At 43.9% G+C, this 13,502-nt stretch overlaps 1 protein-coding gene across 1 annotated transcript in view; it reads right to left on the bottom strand.

The window, feature by feature from the left end:
• The window catches only part of LOC148540633 (signal transducer and activator of transcription 5B), a 269,679-nt gene extending 256,999 nt beyond the window's left edge, over positions 1–12,680 (bottom strand). Inside the window, exon 1 of the mRNA XM_088442457.1 lies at positions 12,375–12,680. The gene's annotated coding sequence lies outside the window, so the exon portion shown is untranslated. The remainder of the gene's footprint in view (positions 1–12,374) is intronic.
• Between the last annotated feature and the right edge of the window lie 822 nt (positions 12,681–13,502).

The raw sequence follows: 13,502 nt of genomic DNA, 5'->3' as shown, positions 1-13,502 counted from the left end.
ATACTAGAAATACGCTAAACAGCAGGATATTGATTTATATCATACTGCAAAGTAGAGCTTTCATTAACACAGCTTCATCTTCACTATAGTACGGATGAAAATACCAGAATCAAAAGAGTAAAGGTGCCTACACACTTGGCGATGTGCTCACGATCCAACATTGTGTCCGATTTCCCCTTGAACTCTCCCCAGCAGCTCCCCGGCAGTCGTGGGCACGATTTGGTGTTTAAAAACTGTCCAATGTGACAAACGATCTATCGTGCCTCCTAACTATTCCAGTGCATCATGACTGAGATTGTCAGATCTGCTCTACAGCATGGCAGATCTGAAGATGTGATGTATGACCTGCAGGGACGCGCATCGTGAGTGGACACAATTTGTCGTTACGATGCGTCGGAATCGGGCAAATTGTGTAAAATATCGCTAAGTGTGTAGGCACCCTAAGGGTAAAACATTACACTGCAAGCACACTCACTAAAATCATGTTCGATTTAAACATAATTTTTACAAACAAAAGATTCAACGCTACTATGTGCATAATTATATTATACCAGCTGATGTACCTGGTCTCACCCGGGTAGACCTTCGATATTTACAGTTTCCATTTCCATATCACCACAATAATCCTTCATCGCTCTAGTAATGCATCCCCTCTCTCACCTGCGTATTAACACATTCCACTCCCTCACCTCTGTAGTAACTCATTTCCCTCCCTCCCTCCCTCATCGACATTCCCCTCCCTCACCTGTGTAGAAATAGAATCCCTCACTCAAACCTGTAGTAACACATTACCCTGCTCACCCCTGTAGTAACACATTCACCTCCATCACCTGGGTTTGGTATAAAAGATAGACAGGATATATTTACTGTTTCCATTTCCATCTCACCACTCCAATAAACACATTAATCCTTCACCTCTATAGTAATACATCACTGCTATCGCAAGGTATTACCCTCCCTCACCAGTGTACTAACACATTTCACTCCCTCTTATCTGTAGTAACACATTTCCCTCCCTCACCCGTGTTGTAACACATTAGACATTCCCCTCCCTTACCAGTGTAGACATACAACTCATCACTCACATCTGTAGTAACTTGTTCCCCTCCCTCACATCTGGAGTAACAAAATCCCCTCCCTCACCTCTGGAGTAACACCCCCACTCACCCCTGTAATAGCACATTACCCCCACTCACCCCTGTAGTAACACATTACCCTCCCTCACTCCTGTAGTAACATTACCCCCACTCGCTCCTGTAATTACACAGTCCCCTCCCTCGCCCATGTTGTAACACATTTCCCTCCCTCACCTCTGTAGTAACACATTTCCTTCCTTCACAATTCAAATAGGGGAGCCACACCAACTTACAGTCATGTTTGGCATCACTTGAGATGACAGTTGGTGCTTGAATATGCCTGCCTTGCTGTCTCATCGTGCTACAGCCATGATGAGACAATAAGGCAGGACACTGTACGGGGGGGGGGGGGGGGTGGAGTTGGAAGAAACAATTTAGCTCTTTTCAACCCCTAAAGCCGGATACACACTGGACGATATGTGACATATCGTCCACATCGGGCAGTGTGTACCCGCTACGTCGCTGAGGATGCGCGCTCCTGCACATTGTCAGTGACATCGCCCAGGCGATATAAGCAGCATGGCCCCAACTGTTGTTCCATCACTGCCGGCATTGGGGAAAACATTGTGCTGGGTAAACATTGTTAAGTGTGTACCCAGCATTAGGAGTTGAATTTACAGAATTCCCTTCTTAGGGCCGTATTCAATTAGCGGCAAGAACAGACTTTTAAAAAAAAAAAAAACAGTGACATTTTCACCAAAAAACAAGCGAACACACAATTGGCCATTCCAGACCAGGCGGAAAAAAAATGCTAAATCCCTATTTTTGCCTAAAAAGTAGGGATTTCTTTCAGAACCCTTTAGACACCCCCCCTAATGATAAATTATCCCCCCAAAAAATCGTACGTTGCGCTCTTTGTCGGAAACCACCGCGCAATTTTGGCTGGAAAAAAAAAAACGTTGAAAATGATAGGAAGCAATTTTTTTTCCAGGAAGTTACCATTTCACGTAAATTGGGGGTACGTTACAATGGGTGCAAGTATATTTTCGTGTCGTACAAACGCAATTTTAAAAACCATAAAAAAAATGCCTGCTGCGACCGCGTGCGATGTTTAAAATACTTCACACATCCGTACCGTCCCCCGAAATATCAGACCCAACACATTAAAACCATTTTCAATGTTTTTGGGGTTTTTTACCCAAAATTTGCACGGTCGTTTTTCACCATAGTGCGCAACTTATGAATTTTTTGGGGGGTAATTTAGGGGGGGGGGGGTGTCCAAAGGGTTCTGAAAGAAATACTCACATTTTTAGCCAAAAATAGGGATTTTGCATTTTTTTTTTTGCCTAGTCTTGGATGGAGAAAACTTATCTCCAGTTTTTTTTTCACCAATTGCGTTTTCACCTGTTTTTTGCCGAAAAACGTCCGTTTTCGCCACTAATTGAATACGGCCCTTAGTAGGCACCTATGTCATGGAAGGAATATTCTCCCCCATTTTCAAGTTTGTATGTCAAGGGGTTTGGGCAGGGGACTATTGTTGTTGATAGACGTTCTTATCCATCCTGAGTTCCTCTGGGAGACTGTGATATACCTTGTTTTTGTCAACGTTTCTGTGAGTGCATTACCATACGAGTGAAAACACTGATTGGAGTGGATACATTGGTTGCGGCATATGCTCACTGGCTGTTTATTAGTGGGTTTAGATCTACTACACTACTACAATTATTTGCTTTAACTGAGGTAGATATCCATCTACGTTGGAAGGAACAAGAAGTTATATGGACTTCTGATACCATCAATCATCTAAGGGATGTATTATTCTAATTTTGCTCCTGTATAAGATTGTCTAATTCTTGTGTGGCTATAGTTTAGTTGTTGTCAGGGGTTGGTGGCACCTAAAGATATTATCTGTATAGGTTACATAGTTAAGTGCAACCTCAGTAAGACTAGTTTTATTACAGTGGTAAAATGACTAATGTTTGGCTACCATACGTATGAGCGATGTGCCACATATTGTGATCGAAACTCGCACGTATTGATTTGCCACCTTAGAGTATGCAACAATAACAATACATTGCGGGCGCTGTACACACTACATGATCCGGTGTACGACAGCACATTATATCGCTGCATGTAACATCACTGTGTCGGTCATTGCATCGTCCCATCTGCATCGGTAAGATACATGTACCCAGTTCTAGACAATGTTGCCCATGAAACATTTGCAGACTGAGCTGTATTGCAACAATCACACTTCTTTGAAAATCAGAGGTCTCCTATAGAAGCCATGTTAGCCAGGATTATAGGTATCTAGGACAGTCCAGATTCTTTATACATGACACTCACTCACTATGGTGCCATTTTATTTTCTTAATTAATACATGAGCCACACTGGTGTGGATGTTCTTGATTTTAATATACTTAATTTACCCAGGTGTTTGTCCACTATCCATCTGTACAGGAAGCAATGCGACCAAGTTAATAAGATCTATCCAGCAAAGGGCACGATTCTATTCAACGCAAAGTGAACAGCGCCGGGAATCAGCTCCCAGAGCTATTCAATGCATTGCGCTGCTAAGCCCGACTAATGATTTCTTCTCGCATCCCTCCTGGGATGTGAGCAGAAATCCGACAAAAGTCCAGGCACGATGCTGTTTTCTGTCCTTAGTGCCGGGAAAACAGCACCACGCCGGGAAGTTGAGCCGGAGAATGCCCGTTCTCGCAACTAAACACCCTGTTTAAGGCACGAGAACGAGCCTTCCCCGACCTAACTTCGCGCAGAATTGAATAGCTCTGGGAGCTCATTCCCGGCACTATTCACTTCGCATTTAATTGAATTGTGCCCATTGAAATACATATAATTTTTAAACACGTTTATGATTTTATGAGAACAAATCTAATTAAAATGAAAATTTTTTAGAACAAAAAATAGATATTGAAATGATACATATTGTAGATTCTACTAAGCAACAATTCCAAAATGAAAAAGGAGAAATAAAAGCAGTGATTGGTGTAATCAGAATTCTGGAGAAGAAAATATTGCATATCCCAACACAGATATAATACCCACAGGTTAACTCTTTCTATTATGATGCATACAAGGGCAGTTGACAAAGGTTAATGGCTTGAAAAATGTTGAGGTTTGAGAATGCGAACGCTTGTTATGTTGGTTTATCACCCACCGCTGTGTGACACTTCAGAGACACAAATCAAACCCATCTACATGGCTCTTGCTACATATCCAAACTTGAAATGTGTCCGAGAGTATGAGCCGTGTTCTAACTATGGATGCATAGCGATGGCAGTGTAAGAAGAGAGCAAGGATTCAGAAAAGCTTGTAAACTGAAATTATCTATGTAACTATTACATACAACAGACCTGCCAGTGTTCTCCCCAGGCTGTTTCTTGCGGGTGCACCACCCGGCAAGAAACAGCCTACCACCCGGCACTTTGGGAGCCTACAAGTGGGGACAGTATCTGGGTGCTGTATAAAAATAAACCAGATCCTACAGACTTTGCAGCTTTTTCATAATCAGATGACTGGGCCTCTAATAATAAGAGGAGAATTAATATATAAAATGTTATTTTAAAATTTAAATCATTATAGGGTCAGGGTTTAAAACATTTTTTTATTGCAAATGCCCCCACAGGGCTACTTCTTGAGGCCACTCGGCTGGAAAAATGTTCTGGGGAGAACACTGCCTGCTACCCTATATTTTCTACCATGATCATAATCGAATTTTGAAACTCTCCATATTGAATTTGTATATGCATGTTTCCTTCTATTTAAATGAGAGTCCCAAAGAGTTATGTTTGGACAAGCTTGAAGTACGGATTTAAGTGGATATAGGATAGACAAAAGAGATGCAACTTTACCAGTGAATTAACAATTATACAGATGACCTACACATTATACAAGACGGCTACAAATAGCAAAGGGCACAAATATACTCAGGTGCACAAGTTTTATGTCTTGACTTTCCCAAGTTGGATCCAGAACCAATTTTAATTATCATCATTATACGAGTCCAGATTCTGAATTGAAAAATGATCAGGAGTTATTCCTTTTGATAAATCCCATCCCCTTTTGTAGGTATGCAGCACAAAGCTATCTTCTGACCTTGTACTTCAATCAGTAATATTCACTAAACATCAGACATGTCCTCTTAAAGACAAATGAAGATGCAGAGTAGTTTCCATTCATTCAGAGCATTTCCAATCTGAACAGATCAGTGTGAACAACAAAGTCAGGCGCCTCCTGCTGGATAAGGATAGGAGACTGAGAACTAGACACCACAGCCACCATTACAGTGGAGGACTGCAAGAATATTTTAGACTGCTGGAGATGGAAACCAGCATCATTTAGTAAAAGTGTCCAGATATAACTAGCAGCATTGGTTTTTGCAATATTACGTAAACTAAATAACTGATGATGCCATACCCAAATAGCTCGACTGAAATTTTATTAATTAAAATTACATGTTCTGATAAGACCCTAAATTCCTGATTGTAGCTATTTTATATAAGCTACCCAAGGTTTTAGGGCTAGTAGTGCTTTAAAAGAATAGTCCGCTGACAATAACTTATTTTGAATGTGAAGATTTCCAGAAGGACTGATTGCATAGTAACGCCATGCAACAAATGAACACTGAATAACCTGACACTAAGGGTGGAATTCAATTGTATTCACGGCCCACATCTCCCGTCTAAAGTAACAGGAGATCGCGGGCCGCTATACAATTGTCCAAGATGTTCGCGCTGATCGCGCCCATAGAGGTCAGGTTTAGCCGCGTAAAGCAGCTAAACCCGACCAAAGTGCTGGGCGCGATCGCGAAAAGTGATGTTTGGGCGCCCAAACATGTCACTATTCGCACATTTCAGCTCTCATCCCCCAGGGGGTGCGAGCTGAAATGTAGCGCTGGCAGCTGATCGCGCCCGACAGGAGCAAGAATAGAATAGCTCCGTCGGGCGCGATAGCGGCTAGAAATAATTGAATTCCGCCCTTAGGGTGTAGTAGGTAAGTATCACTAACCTAATTCCCCCCCCTAGCCCTCCCTTAGTGCTGCCTAAGTCATGGCCGCAGGATCTCTCAAAGTGACAGGGAAGATGAGCTATAAAATATATTAGACAGAAGCAATATTTGCTAGCTGCTTTGGGATTTGGCCAACCCTGTACACTGGATATCTTGTGTATTATAACCTAGCACTGAGCAAAATAATCTACGATTCAGGAGACCGCAATATAAGAAAAGGAGCTGGGGAAGATGTGTCCATTTCCATTAATGGAAGACTCCCAAGTGTTAAGCACAAGCAGCGATTTGTATGGGCATTGGCTTCTGGGAATATTGCAGCCATGTTAAAGCTCGATGCTGAAAATCAGAAGTTGTGTATAAAATTAAAATGTTCATTCCCATTATTATGTAAAATTAAAAATACCAACATTTTTCCAATATACACTAAACTTTGGGGAGTATCTAATTAGCAGCGCTAAACTAGCACTGCTAATTTATTGTCACGGAGCTATCCTATTAGCCCCGAAGTGCTGCCCGATGCCGGCACTGATCGTGGATATTTTTCAGGACCTGATGTGTCCCAAAAAATAATCCACGATAATTGCCGGCATTTCACCACCTAAATGGCGAAAACACATAAATCAGCGAGCTTATCATGGCTCCTATGTGTTTTTGGGAGAATGATCCTATTATTTCGACCGAAATAATAGGACAGGGTAAATTTTTTGGGGCAAAAACAGGGATAATCCCCGTTTTTCACCGATTGCGGCTATCCATTAGCGCCAGAACTACGTTTGAGGCTAATTGGATACCGCCCTTTGTGTCGCTGATGTGTTTCTGACAGTTAGAAAGTTTGGAATTATGATATGATTATGCAGAACTGTAGTCAGTCATTTTGGGGAGAACAAAACTTAAAATGTGTGTGTGGCCATCTTAGTAGTGCCCGAAGGACAAAAGAAATTTAGTTTTTCTCCAAATGGAGGATATACCAAAACAAGTAACTACTTTATTCTCACATCACAAGTCAGCACAACCAAATAATATTTATTTTCAACAAATCCAAGCCTTAGGAAATATACTATTTTTAAAACAGGTACATTTGTAGACTAGATTTGCTCTGAATAAATACCCATCACATTCATTCTTCACACACAGTTGTATTGCCACATAAAAAGCATACTTGTGCACGGGATTAACTGTGTTAAGCGGCCTCTGCCATACTAAATGCCAGGCACGCTGAAGTTAAGGCGAAAAAAAACTGAATTGCCCCCAAAGAGCCCAATTCTTAGTTGCACGCAGGTCCAAAATAGCCCATTTTCTGAATGAGAATGAATTGCAAATATCATACTTTGTACGTATCACACTGCCCCATTTTTTCTATACATGAAAGCTGCCATCATTATCATCAGCACTTACATCTAGTACATGCTAGATGCAAAAGATACTACTGAATAGGCGTCCCTTTTCGACATATGCATGACTCAGAAAATGGTGGAACTCCATGTTCCATGCCCATTACATTCACACGAGACATTTCTGTTCTGTGCGGATGCACAGTTGCTGCCCAGAAACGCCCATTTCACAGACATGGAGCAACGTCCAAGATGCATCTGTTTGGAGATACGTAAAGATGTTCGCTACGGCGCATGTGTATCTTGCTAAAATTATCTAGAGGTGGATGCATTCCAACTTATGTCTGACTAAGAAATTAGGCCCAAAATGAAGATCTTAACAGTCAGACTGATCCAAGGTCCTATAAAACAGCCACATTCTTACTAAATCCTCAAAGCTTAGGTTTCACATTATTGAGTTACTGCACTATAAAAAGAAAATTTAAGGAAATGATTTGCAATATTTTCTTTAACTATTTAATGGTTGCGACAGATCAACTCAAGCAGGCAAACTGTATGTCAGTATCCACATACATTTTCGTATGCCAAAGTACCATGTTTATGGACAAAACTATGTTTTTATTTATTCCTATCTTTGAGAAAATAAATTATTCAAGTACATCTTTTATATTGTAAATCCAGAAGTATCCTATAGCCAGCTAAAAACAGCATTGTATCTACTAACGCACTTAGTCAGTTCAAAACAGCTAAAGTTGGCCAAACACATTTGGATTATATGTCGAACCATCTAACTAGTTGACTGGTTGGAACAAAAATCTGGTAATGTATGGGAGCAAATGACAATGGACCATTTGCTCCCAAATGCTAGAAAAAGGATAAAAATGTTTGTTCAGATAAATTAGTTAAATCCCTTTGATTTAACCAATTTGTCTAAATGATCGCTTTTCATTGATTTTCTGGCGTTAGGAAGCAAATAGTTCAATGTAAATTATTCCCATTTAATACCAGATTTTTTACAGATAGATAGATATTCGTTCCAATCAACCAACCAGTTAGATGGTTGGACGAAAAATCTTAATGTGCATGGCCAGCAACACGGAACCTACAGCACAGACGGTGTAATGGTTAGTATTACTGCCTCACAGCACTGAGGTTGTGGGTTCAATTCCCACCACAGCTCTAACTGTGTGGAGTTTTTATATTCTCCCTGTGCTTGCGTGGGTTTCCTCCGAGTGCTCCGGTTTCCTCCCACATTCTAAAAACATACTGGTAGGTTAACTGGCTACCTACAAAATTAACCCTAGTGCGTATGTGTGTGTGCGCATGTGATAGGGAATATAGATTGTAAGCTCTTCTGGGGCAGGGACTGATATGAATGGCCAAATATTCTCTATAAAGCGCTGCGGAATATGTGTGCGCTATATAAATAACTGATAATAAAATAGAACACTATTAGATATTAAAATAACAGGCTTCCAAAGCCCCTTCAAAACAGGATCCTACCTCATAAAATCTATAACACACAGTTTGCAATATCTAAGCCACAGCACAAATAAAACCATACCATATCCAGATGTATCCCAAAACAAATCAGTTGCACAAGCTCTGAGCATTTTTTTTTTTTTTTAAGACAAAACCCAGCATGCTGGGTGAGATATTTGATTTTCAACCCAACAAACCAGTTTTTGCCTAGGTAATATTGACAAATTTGTTGCTCATTCAATAAACCACTAATAGTAACAAACTCTAACTCACACAAATCTAGTGTGTCCGCAAACCCCACTACGCATAGCAAGATTGACAGGAGACCCCCAGAAACCACATTGTCACAACAAACCCCCATTGCACACACACAAAATCTATAACAACCTCCTATACACATATTTAAGAACAGCAAGCATGCCTATACATACATATAGAATCTGTAAACCCACTGTTATAAAATAATTGGATGACAGCAACAGCCCCCCGCCCCCAAACAAACATACATTAACAGCACCCCCCCCCCCCCTTACATACGGATGAAGTGTGTAACAGCACAACCTTCCCACACATTATATGTGACAGAACCTCCTGTATACACACATTAAGTATGACAGCATCCCATGTACAAACACATTAAATGTGACAACTTTCCAATAAACACACACACCAACTAAAGTAGCAACAACCCCTACACACACTGTGATGGCAATCCTCTCTACTCACACACTGTGCACTGTTACAGCAATGCCCCTACACCAGGGGTGTGCAATAGGTGTTCAACAGCAGCTGGAGGGCCGCTTATTGCTCATCCCACACACAAAGTGAGTCAGTACCCCCTCCCCCTATATATCCAAAGTGTGACAGCACCCCCTCCCCCTACATACCCAAAGTGTGACAGCTCCTCCTCTCCTACATACACAAAGTGAGACAGCACCCCCTTTTCCCTACATACACAAAGTGAGACAGCACCCCCTCCCCCTACATATTCAAAGTGTGACAGTACCCCCCTCCCCAAAATATCCAAAGTGTGACAGCACCCCCTCCCCCAAAATATCCAAAATGTGACAGCAACCCCCTTCCCTTAGATACAGTGACAGCACCCCCCTCCCTTACATACACAAAGTGTGTATGTAAGGGAAGGGGGTGCTGTCACACTTTGTGTATGTAAGGGAGGGGGGGGTGCTGTCACACTTTGTGTATGTAAGGGAAGGGGGTGCTGTCACAAAGTGTGTCAGCACCCCCTTCCCTTACATACAAAGTGTGACAGCACCCCCTTCCCTTACATACAAAGTGTGACAGCATCCCCCTCCCTTACATACACAAAGTGTGACAGAACCCCCTAACATACACAAAGTGTGACAGCACCCCCTTCCCTTACATACAAAGTGTGACAGCACCCCCCTCCCTTACATACACAAAGTGTGACAGCACCCCCCCTCCCTTACATACACAAAGTGTGACAGCACCCCCCCTCCCTTACATACACAAAGTGTGACAGCACCCCCCCTCCCTTACATACACAAAGTGTGACAGCACCCCCCCTCCCTTACATACACAAAGTGTGACAGCACCCCCCCTCCCTTACATACACAAAGTGTGACAGCACCCCCCCTCCCTTACATACACAAAGTGTGACAGCACCCCCCCTCCCTTACATACACAAAGTGTGACAGCACCCCCCCTCCCTTACATACACAAAGTGTGACAGCACCCCCCCTCCCTTACATACACAAAGTGTGACAGCACCCCCCCTCCCTTACATACACAAAGTGTGACAGCACCCCCCCCTCCCTTACATACACAAAAAGTGTGACAGCACCCCCCCTCCCTTACATACACAAAGTGTGACAGCACCCCCCCTCCCTTACATACACAAAGTGTGACAGCACCCCCCCTCCCTTACATACACAAAGTGTGACAGCACCCCCCTCCCTTACATACACAAGGTGTGACAGCACCCCCCCTCCCTTACATACACAAGGTGTGACAGCACCCCCCCTCCCTTACATACACAAAGTGTGACAGCACCCCCCCTCCCTTACATACACAAAGTGTGACAGCTCCTCCTCTCCTACATACACAAAGTGAGACAGCACCCCTTTTCCCTACATACACAAAGTGAGACAGCACCCCCTCCCCCTACATATTCAAAGTGTGACAGTACCCCCTCCCCAAAATATCCAAAGTGTGACAGCACCCCCTCCCCCAAAATATCCAAAATGTGACAGCAACCCCCTTCCCTTAGATACAGTGACAGCACCCCCCTCCCTTACATACACAAAGTGTGTATGTAAGGGAAGGGGGTGCTGTCACACTTTGTGTATGTAAGGGAGGGGGGGTGCTGTCACACTTTGTGTATGTAAGGGAAGGGGGTGCTGTCACAAAGTGTGTCAGCACCCCCTTCCCTTACATACAAAGTGTGACAGCACCCCCTTCCCTTACATACAAAGTGTGACAGCATCCCCCTCCCTTACATACACAAAGTGTGACAGAACCCCCTAACATACACAAAGTGTGACAGCACCCCCTTCCCTTACATACAAAGTGTGACAGCACCCCCCCTCCCTTACATACACAAAGTGTGACAGCACCCCCCCTCCCTTACATACACAAAGTGTGACAGCACCCCCCCTCCCTTACATACACAAAGTGTGACAGCACCCCCCCTCCCTTACATACACAAAGTGTGACAGCACCCCCCCTCCCTTACATACACAAAGTGTGACAGCACCCCCCCTCCCTTACATACACAAAGTGTGACAGCACCCCCCCTCCCTTACATACACAAAGTGTGACAGCACCCCCCCTCCCTTACATACACAAAGTGTGACAGCACCCCCCCCTCCCTTACATACACAAAAAGTGTGACAGCACCCCCCCTCCCTTACATACACAAAGTGTGACAGCACCCCCCCTCCCTTACATACACAAAGTGTGACAGCACCCCCCCCTCCCTTACATACACAAAGTGTGACAGCACCCCCCTCCCTTACATACACAAGGTGTGACAGCACCCCCCCTCCTTCTTATACACAAGGTGTGACAGCACCCCCTAACACACAAAGTGTGACAGCACCCCTCCCCCTACATACAAAGTGTGACAGCACCCCTCCCCCTACATACACAAAGTGTGACAGCACCCCTCCCCCTACATACACAAAGTGTGACAGCACCCCCTAACACACACACAAATTGTGACAGCACACCCACTACACATATTCAAAAAGTGTGACAGCATACCCCTACACACACAGTGTGACAGCATACCCCCCCTTACACACAGGAACAGTGTGACAGCATACCCCCCCTTACACACAGGAACAGTGCGACTGCACTCCCCCTACAAACACAAAGTGTGTTAAACGTACTCTCCTCCTGTCAGGGAGGCATACCCCCACTCCCCGCTTACGAAACCACACCAGCCCGATCCCATTCACAAAACCCCCTTACCTCAGGGGGACTCAGCAGCAACCTCTTCCCCCTGGGAGGTGTATGGTCCCCTCTATCCTCAGGGGAGGAGGAGAGCAAGCGGTTGTGTCTCCTTGCTTTTCCTCCTTCTACGCCTGTTGCACATTTAATTCCCCTGGTTGCTGTTATGCATGCATCTGCTCCTAGTGTAGTATATATGATATATAGCTTGCTCAGCTTGTCCGAGCTTCAGCTGGAGATCCTCCGCACGCTCAGCAGCGCCACCTGCCTGGGGTAACGATCTACTCCTACAGGGACCAGTACACTCCCCCAGCCGTCAGGCAGCTGCGCTGCGCACGCATCACCTCCACCACACTTGCCTCCTACGATACACGCTGCGCACGCAGTAAATCTCCACTCTAGCATTTCCTCTCTGCTCCCGGCATAGCTACGGTATGTTTAATAGAGGAGTAATATGGTATATGCAACTTTGTCTGGCAGCTCAGTAAATACAATTTTCTAGCCGCTGCCATTTTTACGGAGCAGTCATGTCGTAAGCCGTGTGTAGCTACAACAAAATGGCTGCTGTACTGAACGCAGAGTAAGATGTGAACTGTCAGTCTGCTGCGTTAAATGTTTGGTTTGCCTACGGAACCATTTCCTATTTCATCCTCGACTGTGTCCTAATACAACTCTATTAACCACCATCACAGTGACAGAACACTAGTTTCTCCCCACAACAACACATATATTACTGCGTCTTTAGGCAGTTACAAGAGAATAACATGGATGCCACGTGGTCTACGGTAACCAATAAGGATGCTTGTTCCCTGCCGTATAACCGCATTACTCAACTCTACCAGTGACCGCTGACAACTCTATGGGGATTATTCCTATTGGAGGGAGGTTCCCAGAAATCACCAATCAGTGATGAGCACGGAGAAGGTGGTCTAGTGTAGCTGTGTGACCCTGAACTTGTCAGACTGGGTCTGAGACAGAGAGAGCAGAAACTAGAGCATCTGCATCACTTGTAGCTACTATGGGAAGTCACAGCTCCACCTGTCCCTAATTTTTAGGGGTAGATGTGGTCCTTAAGGCATCCTAGCAGTCCAGGTGTTAAGGATATCCATGGCTGAGAACAGATAATTCTAAATAATTCACCTGTGCTCA

Source organism: Taudactylus pleione, unplaced genomic scaffold (genome assembly GCF_031769625.1).
Source record: "Taudactylus pleione unplaced genomic scaffold, aTauple2 ptg000018l, whole genome shotgun sequence".
Classification (NCBI taxonomy): Eukaryota; Metazoa; Chordata; class Amphibia; order Anura; family Myobatrachidae; genus Taudactylus; species Taudactylus pleione.
Note: the sequence above shows the minus strand (reverse complement) of the source record. Positions and strands in the feature narration are given on the sequence as shown.